The sequence below is a fragment of the Malaclemys terrapin genome, chromosome 13, assembly GCF_027887155.1.
Source record: "Malaclemys terrapin pileata isolate rMalTer1 chromosome 13, rMalTer1.hap1, whole genome shotgun sequence".
Lineage (NCBI taxonomy): Eukaryota > Metazoa > Chordata > Testudines > Emydidae > Malaclemys > Malaclemys terrapin.
In genome coordinates, this window is record NC_071517.1 from 30,834,026 (window position 1) to 30,853,734 (window position 19,709).

The 19,709-nt window shown below is 57.4% G+C and overlaps 1 long non-coding RNA gene across 1 annotated transcript; it reads left to right on the top strand.

The window, feature by feature from the left end:
• The first annotated feature begins 12,062 nt into the window (after positions 1–12,062).
• LOC128848376 (uncharacterized) lies at positions 12,063–14,967 on the top strand. The gene is made up of 2 exons (XR_008447017.1): positions 12,063–13,467; positions 13,932–14,967. It is a non-coding gene; the product is annotated as an uncharacterized LOC128848376 (long non-coding RNA).
• The last annotated feature ends 4,742 nt before the right edge of the window (positions 14,968–19,709 follow it).

The following is a 19,709-nucleotide window of genomic DNA, read 5'->3' on the forward strand; positions in this document are numbered from 1 at the left end:
TTGTCCTGTAGGTGCTGACAAACTGATTGTTTAATAAGGAGTTCCAGTGTCTTTCCAGGTATGTTAATGGATGAGAAGACGTTCTTTTTCAGGGATCTCTGATGAGAACTGGGGCACAGCACTTAGTTTGTTGAGGCCATAAAATGGAGACAGGCACCTCTTTTCTTCTCCCAGCACCCCAGATACCTAAAAGGGTGGGACTCACATCCCTCAATGGGCTTTAAAAAAGACAATGGTTACAATGTGGCCTCGACCATTTCTGGTTTCTGCAGACTAGATGTTTTAGCAAAGTTTAGAATTCCTTGGTGCTCAACACCGTGAAACTCCCCTTTCTCCTTCACAAAGGGCTTTAACGCCCCTTATCTCACCCAGGCTATCGACTGCCCAAAGTTGGAGAATTGTCCCTGTTCCCACTGCAGAGCACCCCCCACGACACACACACAGAGTCCTCCTGGTGATGGGAGGGGAACAGAGGAAAGGACAGAAGATGTAAGAGATGAAGAGAAAGGAGGGAGGGATGGAGGAAAAGGTAAAACAAAAAGGACAAACCCTAATGTCCCCAGTGATTCTAAGGGACAAAATCCCAGGTGAGGAATAAAATTCGACCACCTTAAGCTAGTGTTTTCCATGCCTAGAATTCAGCTGGCGCCAGATGCATCAGACTGAACAGGTGAGTTGCAGACCAGCAAGAGTTCATAGTAATTATTCAGCAAGTATTTTAGGAGAACTGGAATGGTAGAGAAAATATTGAACTGCAGAGAAGCAGCAAAATTTGTCGAACATATGACTGGTTATGACTATTTACTTGGTCTTAAAAGAAAACAACAGGGACCTGAGTCTCCTCCCTGTCAATAACCCCCCGCTCAGCCAATCAGGGTAGAGACCGAGGGGCGGGAGGATGAGGGTTCTCACCAGAGAGCCCAAAGGATGGCCCAGGTCACCGCTGGGGATCACTGTCTGAGCACTATTTCAGCCCCACATTTTTCGGTGGACCTCCCACAATGGGAGTTGTAGAACACCCCACACGACACACACACCCCCGTCCTGGTGGTGGGAGGGGAACAGAGGAAAGGACAAAAGAAGTAAGAGATGAAGAGAAAGGAGGGAGGGATGGAGGAAAAGGTAAAAGAAAAAGGACAAACCTTAATGTCCCCAGAGATTCTAAGGGACAAAATCCCAGGTGGGGAATAAAATTCAACCACCTTAAGCTAGTGTTTTCCATGCCTAAAATTCAGCTGGCGCCAGATGCAGCAGACTGAACAGGTTCCAAACCTCTCGGAGGCTCTTACCTTCTAAACAGGAACGTCAGTTTTCTAGTGAAATCAGGAAAAAGAAAGGAGAAAACTCAAAAGAGGTTCCTCCTGGTGGTCACATACATGAACTCAAATACTCTCTCAGACCTCAAAGAGAGATCTCGAGAAGGAGACTTGCTGAAGCAAAGCCACAGGGGTTTCTGAGGTTTCCCTGGCCCTGCGCCCCTGTCCTGCCTGGCTGATGTCAGCATCTCTCTGTGAGGTCACCACCTCCCCTGCACCTTTGGCCAATAGTCTGAGGTCCTGCAAAAGGCCTTTGTGATGTCACTGCCACACCCACCCTTCCCCTGCAGTGCTAATGTCCTACCACAGGTAGGAAGCAAGCCGGCTAGAGAGTAAAACAGCAGAGGCTGCTCCCAATGCTACACTCGGTTTCTCAGAAATGAGTAGACTTTATGGCTAGAAGAGACAGTTAGAGCATCTAATCTGACCCCCTGCATATCAGAGGCCTCCTGTCTACCACAATAGCTACTTTTGGGGCAAACACATTCCGGAAAGGCATCTAGTCTTTATTAATGACATCAAGAGATGGAGAATCCACCACTTTCCGTGGTAGCTTCTTCCTGGGTTCAATCATCCTCGCTGTTGAATATTTGTGCCTTATTTGTCATAGGAATTTGTCTTTTTTCACCTTCCAGCCATTGGGTCTTGTTCTGCCTTTCTCTGCTCAATTAAAGAGCCCTTTAATACCCAGTATTTTCTCTCCATTAAGGTACTTCAACACTTCAGTGAAGTCCCCTTCAATCTTCTTTTGATAAGCTAAACAGGTTGAGCTCTTTCAATAGCTCACTAGAAGGCATTTTTCTCCAGCCCTCAGAACATTTGGTGGCTCTTTGCTGCCCAGCTCCAATTTCTAGGACCATCTTTTTCAAAGGAGGACACCAACACTGGAGGCACTATTCCAATAGCAGTCTCACTGCTGCTGTGTCACCTCCCTATCCTACTCACGGCTCTGCTCCTTCGTCTAATGATGGCTTTAGCCCTGTTCACCACAGCATCGCACTGGGAGCTCATGTTGAGTGGCTTCTCCACTCTGGCCCCTAAATCCTTTTCAGAGTCACTGCTTTCCTGGATACACGTCCCCATTCTGGAGGTGTGGCCGGCGTGCCTTGTTGCCACGTATAGGACCTTGCATTGGGCTCTGCTCAAATTTGTTTTCTTTGAATGGGTCCAGCTGGCCGAATGAGCCAGATCGCTCTGTATCACTGCCCTCTCCCCATCAGGAATTACCACTCTGCCTGTATTTTGTCACCCCCCAATCTTATTCGCAGTGATTGTATGTTTTCTCTTAATTCATTGATAACAATTATTTTAAAAAAATTAGTCCTTGAGAGCTTCTTCAGACCCTTAGTATCCAGGACCTGCTCCCCACATCACAGTGAGAAATGCTGTCCAGCCCTGCTGGTACATAGGGGATAAGCACAGAACAAACGTACCTTTAGGAGCGGGGTTGTCCATAGGCTCTGTGGGGGTCAGCAGATTACAAACGCACGACAGACCTGTAGTGTAGACAGGTCCCAAGTGTGTCTCGGTTTCCCACCCTGTAAAATGGGGAGAACAAACAAAACCTTGATTAGCTCCATTTGATAGCTGGGGAAACCGAGGCTCCCAGAGGTGCAGAGACTCGCTCATGGTCCCAAAGCCAGGAATAGAAAACAGCAGATCTGATAGCCAGGCCTGGGACCTAACCCTGGTTTTCCTGGCCTTGCTGCTCTCAGTTTAGTCACAGCCTCCATGTCTTTTCCCCCGTGTCCCTTAACCCCACGTCACTGCAGAAGAGAGATTTTCTGGTAGCCAGCTGGCTCTCCTGCATGTGGATGTCGTTCCAAAAGACGTGCTCTGGCTCAGTCCCATGCGATGGTTGGCTGAAGGAACCACTTGGTGACATTCTAGGTCCTGAGTTATACAGGAGGGGCGACTAGATGCACATAATGGTCCTTTCTGACCTGAACCTCTATCAATTCGCTACATTTTCTGCTGCTAGGAAGAGAACTCTGGACCTATTTTCTCTCATTCACTTTCAGTCGGAATAATTTCAATCCAGGCCAAAGGATTTCCTCTTCCATTGTGTCTTCAGCACCTTTGTGAGCAACCAGTTACTGTTACCACAGGTTACCAGTTTCAACCTGTCCCAGGGTGAGATGGCCAGGAAAGAGGTTGGAGCTCAACTGCACCTGGTCCAGGTGATGCAGCTCCCTAGGATGAAGGGAATAAGTGTGGGGGTCACGTGACAAGACGCAGCCTGTGACTAGAACCCAGGCCTGCTAAGAGATAGAAGGGCAGGCTGTGCTCAGCCAGGAGAGAGACCCCAAGGGAAGCAGGCATGGGAGGGGCTTGGAGAGTCCTTGAAAGGTCAGGGACAAGCTGGGAAGGGGCCAGGCTGAGCACTAAGGACAAGGCCCTAGGAGGGAAAGACAGGGCAGTTTAGGAGATGGGGCAGATAGTCCAGTTGGTTTCAGCTCCCAGGACCAGACACCCAGAGGTGAAGGTGATTGTCGGGGCTTCTGTCCTTCTTCCCCAGTGTAGATTTGATAGTGGAGAAGACTGATGCCGTAAGGGGGAAGTGAGTTACCCCAAGGTCACCCAGTGAGTTTATATCACGAATGCATACTCGGAAGGATCCAATAGAAACATGGATTTTCCAGTCTCTTCTTTCTAGGAGTCCCCAGGGCTAAGGTAAAACCCCTGCGGCCCCTCCCCATTCTGCTCACCTCCAGGATGTGCTGGAGTTTGTCTGTGCTGGGGGGTGCTGTCAGCAGGATCGAGAGCTCGTCATCCATGTTCTCTGGGCAGGCCTTGCTCAGAGCCTGCCAGCGGAGGGAGACCAGGGGTCAGGAGCCTGCATTAGCGCCGGTGTGCCATTGACCAGGAGCTGGCTGAGGTAAGCGCCGCCTGGCCGGAGCTCGCACCCAGAAACCCTGCCCCAGGTCGAAACCCCCTCCCACACCCAAATTCCCTCCCAGACCTCACACCCGGCACCCCAACCCCCTGCCCCAGGTTGGAACCCCGTCCTGTACCCTAATCCCTCCCAGACCCCACACCCCCACTCGCACCCCAATCCCCTACCCCAGCCCTGAGCCCCCTCCCGCACCCAATCTCCCTCCCAGAGTCCGCACCTCAACCCTCTGCCCCAGCCCGGATCCGCCTCTGGTACCCCAAACCCCTAATCTCCAGCCCAATCCCAGAGCCCGCATCCCCACCGGAGCCCTCAACCCTCCCTGCACTCCAACCCCCAGCTCCAGCCCAGTGAAAGTGAGTGAGGGTGTGAGAGCGAACGACTGAGAGAGGTGGGCTGGGCTGGAGTGAGTGGGGGTGGGGCCTTGGGGAAGGGCATGAAAGGGGTTGGGTCAAGGGCGTTTGGTTTTGTGCAAGGAGAAAGTTAACAACCCTACTTAAGGACCTTTGAAAAGCAGCCTCCTTTGCACCGCTCCTGATACGAGGGGCCAAGGCGCCCCCGGACATGAGAACCACAATAGGCCAGAGCAAAACGCTGCGTTAGAAATCGGAGCTCAGGCTGCCAAGCGTACGATAGCTGATATGAGATGCGGGAATTAAGGTTGTGCCTTCAGCCAGCAACTGGTGTTCATCCGTTTGCACCACACACACACCTGTAGCCAGGGCCACTATTTCCTTGTCTGTCTGCCTGTTTAGCGTCTCTCGGTCCTTACTGTGCCCATCACCGTGGTGTCTGAGTGGCAAACCAAGGGTCTGACATGTGCATATGAAACTGCCTGACTGGAAGGACGTGGTTTGGTGTGGATCAGTGACTGCTGGGGCGATTGGTGGCAGAAGGCTCTGAGGGCCTGGCTCATTCCGACCTGGCTCATTCCAATGGCTTCTACAGCTGAGAGCAGCCCAGTCTCCTGCCTGGGTCCGACGCAAACCAGGAAGTACAGGACCACGGTTAATAAGAGCAGCTCAAAAGATCATTTTTGCTGAGCCCAGCCCTGCACAGATTTCCAGCTTAGGTTTGCATTTTCAGCAAAAGTTCTTCTTGATTATTTTCTCCCAGCCCCTTTGTGCCTCCATAATAGCCAGCCACCCCGTCAGTCGCATCCTGGGGCGCTCCAGTGACAGCGTGTGTGCGTGTGTGTGTACGTCTGTATATATGTGTATGTGAACATGTGTGTATGTATATGTGTACGTGTATGTGCACATGAGTGTGTGCACGTGAGTGTGCGTGTGTATGTGTGTACATGTACCTCAGTCAGATGTATACATCTGGATTTCCTTTGAAAGAATTTTCAAATTGAGCTGATCAAGTGCAATGGCAAAGCACCCAATTCCTCTGCCCCCCAACTGCCTTCGCTGCTTTAACGTACAATCACAACCTGCTCCGCTGACACCTCTGACTCCTGAAAGCCCTAACGCTCCAGCGGAGCAGGCCGTGGCCTGCCCTGCCCTGGCTGCCCTGGGTGTTACCTCCAAGGGAATCGTTCCAGATTCCAATGGGTGGCAGGTCCAGGGAAGAGCCTTATCTGGGGGAGGCTGTACCTAGGGTTACCATATTTCCACAATCAAAAAAGAGGACGGGGGGTAGCCCTGCTCTAGCCCTGCCCCCGCCCTGCCCCGCCCCCATCCACGCCCTCCCACTTCCCACTCCCTGACTGCCCCGCTCAGAACGCCCAACCCCACCACTCCTTGTCCTCTGACTGCGCCATCCTGGGACCCCTGCCACTAACTGCCCCCTAGGATCCCACCGCCATCTAGCCTCCCTGCTTCTTGTCCCCCGACTGTCCCCTCCTGAGAACCCCCCACCCTAACTGCCCCCCTAGGACTGTACCTGTCCGCTGACTGCCCTGACCCTTATCCACACCCCCACCCCATATTCACATCCCTACCTCCAGATAGACCCCCGGGACTCCCATGCCCTATCCAACTGCTCCTTGCTCCCTGACAGGACCCCCAGAACTCCTGACCCATCCAACCCCCTCTGCTCCCTGCCTCCTTGACCCCTCTCCACCCCCCTGCCCCCCTGACAGCTCCCCCAGAACCCCCGACCCATCTAACCACCCCGCTCCCTCTCCCTGCCTGCCTCGACCCCTCTCCACACCCCTGCTTATACAGGGTAAACTCAGAAATTGTTTGCCCTCTATAACACTGATAGAGAGATATGCACAGCTGTTTCCCGCCCCCCCCCCCAGGTATCAATACATACTCTGGGTTAATTAATAAGGAAAAAGTGATTTTATTAAATACAGAAAGTAGGATTTAAGTGGTTCCAAGTAGTAACAGACAGAACAGAGTGAATTACCAAGTAAAATAAAATAAAACACGCATGTCTGAGTCTAATACAGTAATACAACTGAGTACAGATAAAAACCTCACCAGTTCCAGAATGCTCCTTTTTACAGACTAGTCTCCTTCTAGTCTGGGTCCAGCAATCACTCACACTCCCTATAGTTACTGTCCTTTGTTCCAGTCTCTTTCAGGTATTCTTGGGGGTGGAGAGGCTATCCCTTTAGCCAGCTGAAGACAAAATGGAGGGGTCTCCCAGGGGGTTAAATAGACTTTCTCTTGCGGGTGGAGACCCCCTCCTCTCTTCTATGCAAAGTCCAGCTCCAAGATGGAGTTCTGGAGTCACATGGGCAAGTCACATGTCCATGCATGAGTCAGTTTTTACCAGCCAAGCCACAATCCTGGGAAGGCTCTGATGTGGATTGGCATCTTCAAGTGCATTGTTGGCTGAAGTGGTTTTTGATTGGGCACCTAATTTGCACTTTTCTCAGGAAGCTGACCAAATGCTCTACTAGGCTAGTTAAAATCAAGCAAGTATACAGCCAATATTCCTAACTTCAAGTACAAAAATGATACATTCACACCAAGAGGATTAATAGATTCAGTAGATCATAACCTTTACAGAGATATGTTACATGGCATATGTAGCATAAAACATATTCTAGTTATGTCATATATACATTCATAAGCACATTCCATAAAGCATTGGGGGGGGGGGCACCATCACACAAGGAAATTGCTCCAGCTGGGCAAAACTTTTTCCAGCAGAAATGTGGTTTCGGGGAAAGCAAAATTTTCTGTGGGAAAAAGTCAACTTTGTTGCAATGGCAAATACGGCAGGAGAGGGGGCAGCATGAGAGCTGAACAGGCCGTTTGCTCATGTACACACAGCACAAGAGAGAAACACAGGAGAACGGATCTGCTCTGCTCCGGGCTGGGAATTGCTTTGTTTGTTCTCTAGAGAAGGGAATGCAAACTGTTCAGCAATCCCTCCCCACAACCCGTAAGAAGAGTTAATGCTGAACGTGTGTCAGTGGGGCCATCTACCGTCCAAAACAATGCTACATTTTCTGGACAAAACAATGAGGCCTTTGGACACCGAACGTCAGGAAGTCTGGAGACGGACAATGAAAGGAACCCAGCACCGCCCCACTGGTCTAGGACCTTCCACTCCAGCAGTCTGACACTGGCCACTCAACTTTGTCCCCTGAAACTGACAACACGTCCAACTAGTTTCCTTGCCTCAACTCCCATTGCTCTGCAACCTGCACTGCAGAGCTTCCTAAAAACGTCCCTTGTCCAGCTGTGCATCCCACCCCGTTTCCAGGGCTGTTCACAGACCAAAGGGCAGCCTGGCCAGAGGGCAGAGCAGCCAGGCTAAGCCTGTGGAGTGACCCCGGTGATGTGACCGGGGGGAACTGGCTGAATCCCTGAATTGTCCGTTTCCAGACTTTGTGCAGTTTGGGGCTTGAGAAGCTGCAGTAGTTCTGTGCAGAAAGTGCATTTAGGGGCCGTTAACTAGACCGTTCTGCATTGATGCCCACACGACCCCTCCTTCCGTGCACTACCCTCCCCTCGTCCCTCCAGGCTCCCGCCCCGTTGTGCCTTTCTAAGGGGCTGAGGGGTTTAATCACAGAATTCTTGTTTTACTGCTTCAAAGGAACTAGTTTATTTGGCCATGTAGCAGATCGCTGACTCACTGGCGCGGCGCCTCCTGCTGGTCATCCAGGAATTAGTTCAATTCCAGCACTAGGAGCGCCTCCTGCTTCAGGCCCCCATGTCCCTCACAGACCCCAGTGCCCCTTACCTTGGGGTGCTGTCCCAAAGCAGTGCCCCCACACTCTGGCTCTCCCTTCCCAGGGGAACCCTCTCCCCCATGCCCACCTTGCCTCAGTGGCTACTGCCAGTCGTCATCTAGCCCCCTTTCTCTGGGGCATACTGCATAGGGTTACCACATGTCCGGTTTTTCCCGGACATGTCTGGCTTTTCGGCAATCAAACCCCCGTCCGGGGGGAATTGCCAAAAAGCTGAACATGTCCAGGAAAAATACCGGCTGGGCACTTCCCCTCCCGCGGCTGCTTTGCTCCTCCCCGGACTCAGACTTCGGCTCTGTTTAAGAGCCAAGCTGCCCGAGCCAGCGCTACCGGCTTCGGGCAGCCCCCTTGCCTCCGGACCCCAGCTGTCGGAGCAGAGCAGCTGGAGCCGGGGAGGGGAAGTGCCCGGCCGGCGGCTGGGGTCCGGAGGCATGGGGCTGCCCGAAGCCGGTAGCGCTGGCTCGGGCAGCTTGGCTGTTAAACAGAGCCGAAGTCTGAGTCCAGGGAGGAGCAGAGCAGCTGGAGCCCAGGAGAGGAACTGCCCGGCCAGGGGCGCAGGGTCCGGAGGCATAGGGGCTGCCCAAAGCCAGAGCGCTACCGGCTTCATGGTTGGCCGGTCAGCCTCCAGACCCTGCGCCCCCAGCTGGGCGCTTCCCCTCCCGGGCTCCAGCTGCGCTGGGGAAGCGCCGGCCGGGGGCACAGGGTCTGGAGGCTGCCCGGCAAACCGTAAAGCCGGTAGCGCTCGGGCAGCCCTTTTCGCGTGGCTGGGAGGGAGGAGGGGGAGTTAGGGCGGGGACTTTGGGGAAGGGGCGGAGTTGCGGCGGGGCCGGGGGAGGGAAAGGGGCGGGGCTAGGGCCCGTGGAGTGTCCTCTTTTTTTATTTTTTAAATATGGTAACCCTAAGACTGCATCTGTCATGGCCACTCATCCCTGCCAAGGGGGTTGGATCAGCTGCTTCTGCCTATGCCCAGGTGGCACCTCTGCAGCCCCAGTACCACCCTGGGCCTTACCAAGCCTCAGCCTGGGGAATTGCCAAGCTGGAGCTCCCCAGCTCCTCTTGCCCATCCCCAGCCCTGCTCTGCTTCAGGTCCCCTGTGCTCTCCGGCAGCCAGGCCCTTCCCACTCCCAGCCCGGTACTGCGACCCCGGCTCCTGGCCCGGCCGCGCGCCCGGCTCCCGGCATGGCACCGCAACCCCGGCTCCCGGCACGGCACGCGACCCCCGCCCGGCACCGCGGGCCCGGCTCCCGGCCTGGCCCCGTGGGCCTGGCCCCCGACCCGGTACTGCAACCCCGGCTCCTGGCCCGGCCGCGCCCCCGGCTCCCGGCATGGCACCGCAACCCCGGCTCCCGGCACGGCACCACGACCCCCGCCCGGCACCGCGCGCCCGGCTCCCGGCACGGCCTCGGAACCCCGGCTCCCGGCACGGCACCGCGACCCCCGCCCGGCACCACGGGCCCGGCTCCCGGCCCGGCCCCGTGGGCCTGGCCCCCGGCCCGATACCGCAACCCCGGCTCCTGGCCCGGCCGCGCCCCCGGCTCCCGGCATGGCACCGCAACCCCGGCTCCCGGCATGGCACCGCGACCCCCGCCCGGCACCGTGCGCCCGGCTCCCGGCACGGCCTCGCAACCTCGGCTCCCGGCACGGCACCGCGACCCCCGCCCGGCACTGCGGGCCCGGCTCCCGGCCCGGCACCGCGCCCCCAGCCGCGGCTCCTGGCCCGGCCCCCGGCCCAGTACTGCAACCCGGGCTCCTGGCCCGGCCGCGCGCCCGGCTCCTGGCATGGCACCGCGACCCCGGCTCCCGGCACGGCACCGCGACCCCTGCCCGGCACCGCACCGGCCCCGGCCCCGCACCCCCGGCTCCTGCCGAGCACCGCCGGCCCTGGCCCGGCCCCGCACCACCGACCCCAGCCCCAGAGGCCCCGGCCGAGCACTGCCGAGCCCTCCGTCCCTCCTGATTTTCCCGGACATGTCCGGCTTTTGGGGATTTCCCCCCGGACGGGGATTTGAGCCCCCAAAAGCCGGACATGTCCGGGAAAATCCGGACGTATGGTAACCCTAAGGTAATGAGCCGATGGAGCTGTTTTGCCAAAGGGATCTGTTTTGGGTGCTGTTGGGCAGGGGCGGCTCTAGGCACCAGCAAAGCAAGCACGTGCTTGGGGCAGCCCATTTGCAGGGGCGGCAGGGATCCAGCCTGGGAGCTGAGAACCAACAGGGGGTCCTAGGAGCTGTAGATCCTTGGTTAGCTCCCTTCCTATAGAGCCAGCCCTGGAGCAGGGAAAGAACTACATTTCCCAGCATTCCTTTGGCCACTACCAACAGGAAAGAGGGGGAGGGAGGGAGGTAGCTAAGACCTCATGCTGCAGCCTGCTATGAATGGAGAGCTGCACTCTGAAGGGTAGGGATACCATATTTTAACATTCAAAAAATAGGACAGTCCACAGGGAGGGTAGCCCCCCCCGCCACCATCCACCTCCTCCGACTGCCCCCCACAGAAACCCCAACCCATCCAACCCCCCCTGCACCCTGTTCCCTGATCACCCCCTCCCGGGACCCCTCTCCCTAACTGCCCCCCAGGACCCCACCCCCTATCTAAGCCTCCCTTCTCCTTGTCCCCAACTGCCCCCTCCTGAGACCGCCCCAACTTTCCCCCTAGGACCCCACCCCCTACCTGTCCCCTGACAAACTCCCGGGACTCCCATGCCTATCCAACCGCTGCCTGTCCCCTGACTGCCATCCCAACCCCTGACCCATCTAACCCCCCCTTCTCCCTGCCCCTGACTGCCCCCCCAAACCTCCGCCCCATCCAACCCCCCAGCCCCCTTATCATGCCACTCAGACCAGCCTGTCTGGCTCCGCGCAGCGCCAGACACACTGCTGCATACATGCTGCCGTGCTCCCCTGCGGAGCCACAGCTCCCCCCCGCACCTGCCTTCCAGATTTGAACACCTCAAAATTCAGGAGTGCTCAAGCTCAGTTTGGGCGGCTGTTACTTCATTTCTCCCAAATCAAATCTACTGATCCACTGTAACTTGCTGTAGAAAAAGTAGGATAAAACTGAGCAAGAAATGCTTCCCAGTGGTTATTAGGACTGGAATTGCTATTTTCAACAGCCATTGCCTTTTTGTTCGTTTGTTCGTTTGTTTGTTTGTTTGTTTGTTTAAAAGGAAGACAGTGATATTGCATTGGCAAATTCCCCATAGAAAGAAAGAGTGGAAGAAAAGAATAATAAAGGCACCTCAACTTTTCCTCATTTATGTATGTCAGTCTTATAATATGCATCCAGATATCCTCCAATCACACAAGCTGAAAATCGTTCCACTTTACTGCAGTTCTGTAACCATATGGGAACCAATCCTGTCTGTGTTCTGTGCACATGTAAAATTCATGCTGAATGACCTGCCGTGGGAGCGAGTTACCAGTGACCCAGGGCTGCAGCGGAAGGAGGTGCAGGTGGGGGAGGAGGGGAGAGAGCCCAGGGCTGGGGCGGCAGGAGGTGTGTGTGGGGGGCAATGAGGGAGCCCAGAGCTGGGGCGGCAGGGGGTGGGGAGAACCCAAAGCTGGGACAGCAGGGGGGTGCAGCGAGGAGCCCAGGGCTGGGACGGGGGGCAGCCAAAATTTTTTTTGCTTGGGGCGGCAAAAAACCTAGAGCCGGCCCTGCTGTTGGGTACAGTTCACGATAGTGTTGAGTGCAGGGGTGCTGAAGTGCTGTTATCCGTATGAGTAAAGGGTGGCAGAACCAATGGGAGATTAATGCACAGGCCCACAGGGCCCGTGCCTAGGGGCGCCAGCCAATTTGGGGGCCCCTGCAGGAGCGCCGGAACCTGTGCAGAAGTGAGGGTGCCACTGGCTCCAGAACTGTGGCCCCGCTTGTCCTCTTCCCCTGTGGCTCTGTCCCCTGCCAGGCTGGAAGCTGGAGCCTGGCTGTGGTAAGAGGCGCCCAGGGAGCCGGGGCCAGTTGTGGGGAGCCCTGGCCCCTTCACCTGCCCAGGGTGGGGGCCAGGGAGCCTGAGAGCAGCCCACAGTCTGTATCCCCAGGGTAGGTGGAGAGTCCGGGCCTCCCCACTGTGACTTGGGCTACCTGGGCAGCTCTTACCACAGGCCAGCTTCCGGCCAGGCCTGGGAGTGGAGCCTTGTGGGGGAAGAGGAGGACCAAGAGGCAGGACCCCATGGTGAGGGGAGCTGGGGAGACCAAATGTTCTTTGTACCCAGCTCCCCAATAAACCTTAATCGGCCTCTGGGTGGTGTGGGCAGAGCCACGGGAGCGGGCGGTGAGGTTGGTGGCTGCATTTGGGCCAGACTGGAGGGCAGCGGCCAGGAGCCAGGTAGAGCAGCTAAGGGGAGTCTGGGTTAGTTGAAGTCATGACACCCGCACTGGATGGATCAGGAGCAGTGCTTTGAGGACTGGCCCTGCCGCCATAGCCCTGATTGGCTGGGGATGGGCACACAGGAGAAGCTGACCTCCCGCCCCGTCCCTCAGAGCCCTGGCTGGCTGGAGAGCTGGCAGGAAATCCTGCCTCTCCTGCCTGCTGCCAGCCCTTCTCCCACCCTTCGAGAAGGGGCTGTCGGAGAGACATGTGCTGTCCCTGCAGGGACACAGCAGGGCCCAGGGGAGCCTGAGCTCAGGGCTGGGAGCTGGGCCCAGGGAGCCGCCCTGCGCATGTGCGAACGGGCCCTGGCCCAGAGGGAAGGAGCCTGTTGGTGCCCGATGCAAGCAGAGCCTATCAGGCCTCTGGGATTGGTGCCCGGCCCCCTCCTGCTGATGGTTCTTGGCAGCGACGCGGGGCTGTGGCCAGGCTGAGGAGGGTACCAGGGTGGGTCTCTGCTCTGGAGGGATTCTGGGTGAATTCCTGCCTCCCCGCGGGTGTCAGAGTTTGGAGCAATCCAGCAGGGAGAGGCGCCCCAGTGCCCAGCGGATAACTGAGGCCTACAGCTGGGCCAGCGGAGGGACAGGGAGGCGAATGTGCTGAGAATACGCCCAGCTGTGGAGCTGGGAATATCCTCTGTAAAGCCCTCACATCACTCGGCTCTCTCCTCCCCACACAGATCAGGGGAAAGGGAGCCTCCGGCGCAGCAGAGCCAGTGACATGCGGGTAGCCCAGGGTAAGTGGTAAGTGTGTCCCGCTTGCATTGTCCCCCCTCACAGGGGTGACACACACACACACACACACACACACACACACACACACACACACACACACACACACACACACACACACACACACACACACACACACACACACACACACACACACACACACACACACACACACACACACACACACACACACACTGCAGAGATCTGGGAGCAGAGTGCCAGTGGTGAGAATTCCCTCAGACACAGCTATGGGGACATCAGTCTGGCGCGAGGCTAGAGACCAGAGCTCACCTCCAGGACTCCTCAGCGCAGCCTGATCTGGCCAAGATGCAGCTGCTATTCCTCGGTGGAGGAGTTGGGAAGGAGGCCAAGGAAAGTTTTTATGGAAACTCCACTGTGATCATAACTCTTAGGGGGGGTTTGTTCCATGAGGTTTTGTTCTTGACAACTTGTTTCATTTTGCCCACAGCCTGGCCCAAGGACTGCAGCGAGATAACCTGGAACAGGGTCAGTGGCGTCTTTGTCATCCAGCCCACAGGACTCCATCAATTCGAGGTCTACTGAAAGCTGAACAGCACCAGTGAGGGCTGGACGGTTCTCCAGCGGAACCGGCACAACACACAGATCACCTGGGCTGAGTCCTGGAGCACCTACAAGTACGGCTTTGGCAACGTGCAGGATGACTACTGGTTGGGAACGGAGTACATCTATCGGATCGCCAAGCAGAAGGTCTACCAGGTCAGGTTTGTCAATCCACAATTCATCCGGCACCATGAAATACGCAGACTACAACCTCTTCGGTCTGGAAGACGAGTCCAAAGGCTACAGGCTGAGGCTGGGCTCTTACACTGGGATTGCAGGGGACGCCATGGCTTCATACAATCCTAGCACCATGCATGACAACATGAAGTTCTCTGCTAAAGACCTGGATCAGGACACTTCCAGTGGGAACTGTGCGTCTAGCTCTGGTGGGGGCGAGTGGTACTCGGCTTGTCATTCTGTTCGACTGAACATCAAAGGGAGCATCACTTGGGGTAGTTTCTGTAGCGGGAACTGCCAAGCCTCCGTCATCCTCATCAAACCAGCGTCCTACTGTTAGTCCCCCCTTCCCCACCCTCCTGTCTGCAGTGAGGCCAACCCCTGCTCCACGAAGGGAGGGAAAAGGGTCAGAGTGTATCATGGCCAAACCTCCCGCCCGCTTTCACAGGCCTTGCTGGGGGAAGTATCAGGGTTACCCAGGAAACGGGGACACTTTCCTTCTCCTCTCCCTCCCTGCAGACTTTCTGAGCTTTTTTCCACTGGGCCTTTCTCCGCTGGGCTGACTCCCATGCACCAGCGTTCGGCTGGAGTGACTCTTCCGCGTCATTTTAGCTCGGCGATGCGATGAGCAGGCCTAGAGGTCACTGGAAAGGTGAAATCCCAAGCATGGCGGGAGCTTCTCAAACACCCTCTGCATGGCCCTGCCTCGGGATCCAGGCTTTGAAATAAACACACACTTCTAAGCAGTGAGGTCTGCAGATGGTAATTCTGTGCCCTGCTGTCACTGTCTCTCCGGGTGCTCCCATGGGCACCACGCTGCTGGAGAACATGCCTGGCGTTACCAGGTTCACAGGCAGAGCATTCGGGGCTGCTGGGATGGGTCTGCAAGAGTAAATCTCCAGGCCACCAGCCCTTCCATTTGGGGCAGGGAGGAGGAGAGACTGGGGCCAGAGGGATTTTCTGGGGGAGGAGAAAGAGGGGATGTGAGCGGGAGGAGAGACTTGGGCCCTTAGTGCTGGGAGAGAGGAGTCCTTGGGCCCCCTGCCCTCCGGACCACATCCAGAGAGCCTGTAGGGCGGAGGCAGCGTCCATCCCACTCCCACTGCAGGCGGAGCCGCTCCTTGCCTGAGACTGAAGGCTCTGCCCGCAGCTCTGCATGGCCACGTGCAGACTCCTGGAGCAGGAGTGCGGTGCCTCATACCAGGGCATCCTGTGGCAGCCCCCATCTATGGGGTATCACGCTGGGCCTAAATGCTGCGGCCAGGTCCCTGGATTCTGCAGCACTTCATTTAAATTAAAGAATGGTGCCCAGGGGCTGGGGCCGAGGGCATCTTCGTGGGGTTGGACCCTGCTGGCTGGAGCCATGTGCCAGCAGGGACCGGGTGGGGAGGCCCCAGACCACTGGGCCGAATGCATCCCACTGCTTGTGTGGTAAAATGCAGCCTGTTTCCCCAGCTAGCACATGGTCCCATGGCAGCTTGCACACTAGTTAGCTAGGAGTCTGGCCGCACCCTTTGGCGGAGGACAATGCCCCTATGGCGGCCCGCAGGCCTGGTGCAAGGACTGGTCCCTTTCCCTAGTGCTGTCTGGGCCCAAGGTAGGAACCCTGCCCCACTCCTGCACAGACAGGGGGAGGGGAGGAAAGAGGCCCCTGGTGCTCCCATGCCACCTGGCACAGGGCCTGGCTCTTCATCTCTACATCCGTCCTGCCCCTGCAGTCAGCAGGGCCCAGTTTTCTGAAGGGATCAGTGCCCCCTCCCTCGGCATCACCGTGGAGCTGCTCCGTGTAACACCATCATTCAGCTTGTGCCGATCAATCCTTTCATAGGAAACATTTGAAAATGCTTTGAAATCTCCCGGCTCCCTCCCAATCCGGGGCTCCTGGCCGGCCCCTGCCTGTCGCCACGGGCAGGTTCTCACACTCCCCTCAGAGCACACGGGGGGATGGGGACCTGGGACGTTAGACAGTGGTCTGGCCAGCGAAATCCCTGTTCTTTGTTCCTGAGCCGCACCTGGCACTGATGCCAGTCCCATTCCCAGGCCGTGAGCTCACACGCAAGCTGCCAACAGAAAAGGGGCATGTTCATCTTCCCTCTTCAGCAGCATTGGCTGATCCCACTGCGCCCTGCAGAGCCACAGTGAGCCAGGGATGCTGGCTGGGCAGCACGGGGTGTGGGCTGGGCCCTGGGAGACAGGCCATGGGCGGAGCAGGGGTGGGGGCAGGCAGGGCTAAGCAGGGCTCTGGAAATCTGTAGGGAGGATGTCTGTGTGTAGGGGGATGGACGGGGGAGCCTGACTGTGGGATTGGCCTGAGCTGGGAATCTGGGCTGGGCAACAGTAAATGTCTCCACAGTAAGGCAACTAGGGCTTCCCATAGGGCTGTGCCAGGGAACAGAGGCTGCAGCTTCAAGCAACCATGCAGGGGGCTCCCCAGAACCACAGGTTCCCCCACAACCCTGGTCCAGTCCTCCAGACACTCCTCCCCCAATGCTCTTCTCTCCCATAATTCCCCTTATCCCGGTCACCACCTTGCCCCCACGTTCCCAATCGCCCCGCCTGGCTCCCCAGCTCCCCTCCGCTCTGGGCTGCTGTGAGCACGGAGCCGCGGAGCGTGCTCTTAGCTGGCTGCTCCAGGGACACTGTCCTGGCAGAGGGAACTGGGAGTCGCGGCTCCTGAAGGACGGGTTTGTGTTCCCAGCTTCTCACCGGCTCTTCCCTTTAGCAGCTGCCCGGTGCCCTCGTCTCCTGCTCCTCACCGGCCTGCTGGCCCTGTCAGCCCCAGTTCTCACCCTGGAAATACACAACCTGAACGTCTTAACGGGACCCACCCATGCAATCAGGAACTTCCACCCAAAGCATCTGAAGGCAGGTGTGTTGTCTTGTTGTCACATTCCCAGCTTTGCCCAGCTGGCAGAGCGTTTGTGGCTCCCAAGCGCTGTCTCTGTGTCTCACCCGACATTCATCCAGCAGGGATGGGGAGGAGCTTGTGGCTGTGGTCACCGTGTGATTGTGCTCAGTGGCCCCTTGGCCTGTGGTTTGCGGTCCGGCCCTGCCAGCATCTCTTGAAAACTTACAGGAGCCAAACCCCCTCCAGGCCAACCATCTTTGTGGGTGTTTGTCCCCGGGGGGGTGGGAGGGAGGACAGGCCAGGATCGCCGGGCCATGAGGCTGGGGTCAAGTCAGAACATTGGTTATATGCCCAGTGCTCGGCCCTCGGCTGACAGTCAGATCCAGGGTGTGCCCAGAACAGGGCGGCCCGGGTGGGCTCCATGTGGCCAGGAGAACACACACGCATGTGTCCCTGGCACTGGTCACACGGACGCTGAGCTCCCCCAGGATAACAAACCTGCGGGATTCCAACCCCATTAGACACTGTGGGACACAAGCAAATCCACAGCATGGACCCACCCAAAGCCGGAGGACAGATAATGATAACACGACTCAGACAGTAATAACAGCAACCCGTGACATCTTCCTACTGCAGCGTTACCCAGAGGCCCCAGTTGTCACGGAGGATGGGGGAGCCAGGGCCCTGCACCCCCCACTTCCTGCAATTCACTGGGACTCTCAGCCAGCCAGTAAAACAGACGGTTTATTAGACGACAGGATCACAGTCCAAAACAGAGCTTGTAGGTACAGAGAACAGGACCCCTCAGTCAGGTCCAACTTGGGGGTAGGGGGCCCAGACCCCGGTGCTGGGCCTCCCTCCGTTTCCCCAGCCAGCTCCAAACTGAAACCCTCCAGCCTTTGTCTCTTTCCTGGGCCAGGAGGTCACCTGATCTCTTTGTTCTCCAACACCTTCAGTTGGCACCTTGCAGGGGAGGGGCCCAGGCCATCAGTTGCAAGGAGACAGGGTGTCGGCCATTCTCTGTGGAGACCCCTGCACGGCCCTGCCCTCTCGGGCTCTGCAACAATCACACCATTATCCCATCACCTAGATACGTAAGAAATGCATAGGGGAAACTGAGGCACCCACATTATTCAGAGAAAACATAAGACCATTCCCACTTCGTCACACCCAGTCTGGAGGCAGGGTGCCTAGGACTGGACACTGCACCCCCAGGGACAAGAGGACAGGCCCTGTGGCAAGGAACTCACGCTCTAGGGTCACAACACCCCACACCGGGCAGATGAAGCAGGTAAAAGGGGGGGGGGTCGGGATGGGGTGCAGGAAAAGGTTAAGGGAGCTCATTTAGCGCAGGAGGCTGGAGGTTTAGCTCACTCACAAATCAGGGCCTTCGACACAGGGTTGGCAGGTGTCGGGTTTTCAACCAGAACGCCTGCTCGAAAAGGGACCCTGGCAGCTCTGGTCAGCACCGCCCACCGGGCCATTAAAAGTCTGGCCGGTTGGTGGCGCAGCGGGGCTAAGGCAGGCTCCCTTCCTGACCTGGCTCTGCGGGGTTCCCGGAAGTGGACGGCACGTCCCTGCAGCCCCTAGGCGCAGGGGCGATCAGGAAGCTCCACGCGATGGCCTCATCCCGAGTGCCGGCTCTGCAGCTCCCATTGGCCGGGAACCATGGCCAATGGGAGCTGCAGGGCCTGTGGGCGCAGGCAGCACACAATGCTGCCTGGCCATGCCTCCTCCTAGGGGCTGCAGGGACGTGCTGGCCGCTTCTGGGAGCCCTGCGGAGCCAGGGCAGGCAGGGAGCCTGCATTAGCACCGGTGTGCCGTTGACCAGGAGCCGGCTGAGGTAAGCGCCGCCTGACCGGAGCTCGCACCGAGAAACCCTGCCCCAGGTCGGAACCCCCTCCCACACCCAAATTCCCTCCCAGACCTCACACCCGGCACCCCAACCCCCTGCCCCAGGTCGGAACCCCCACCTGTACCCTAATCCCTCCCAGACCCCACACCCCCACCCGCACCCCAATCCCCTACCCCAGCCCTGAGCCCCCTCCCGCACCCAAACTCCCTCCCAGAGTCCGCACTCCAACCCTCTGCCCCAGCCCGGATCCCCTTCTGGCACCCCAAACCCCTAATCTCCAGCCCAATCCCAGAGCCCGCATCCCCACCGGAGCCCTCACCCCTCCCTGCACTCCAACCCCCAGCTCCAGCCCAGTGAAAGTGAGTGAGGGTGTGAGAGCGAGCGACTGAGGGAGGTGGGCTGGGCTGGAGTGAGTAGGGGTGGGGCCTTGGGGAAGGGCATGAAAGGGGTTGGGTCAAGGGCGTTTGGTTTTGTGCAAGTAGAAAGTTGACAACCCTACTTAAGGACCTTTGAAAAGCAGCCTCCTTAGCACCGCTCCTGATACCAGGGGCCAAGGCGCCCCCGGACATGAGAACCACAATAGGCCAGAGCAAAACGCTGCGTTAGAAATCGGAGCTCAGGCTGCCAAGCGAACGATAGCTGACAGACAGGAGATGTGGGAATTAAGGTTGTGCCTTCAGCCAGCAACTGGTGTTCATCCGTTTGCACCACACACACACCTGTAGCCAGGGTCACTATTTCCTTGTCTGTCTGCCTGTTTAGCGTCTCTCGGTCCTTACTGTGCC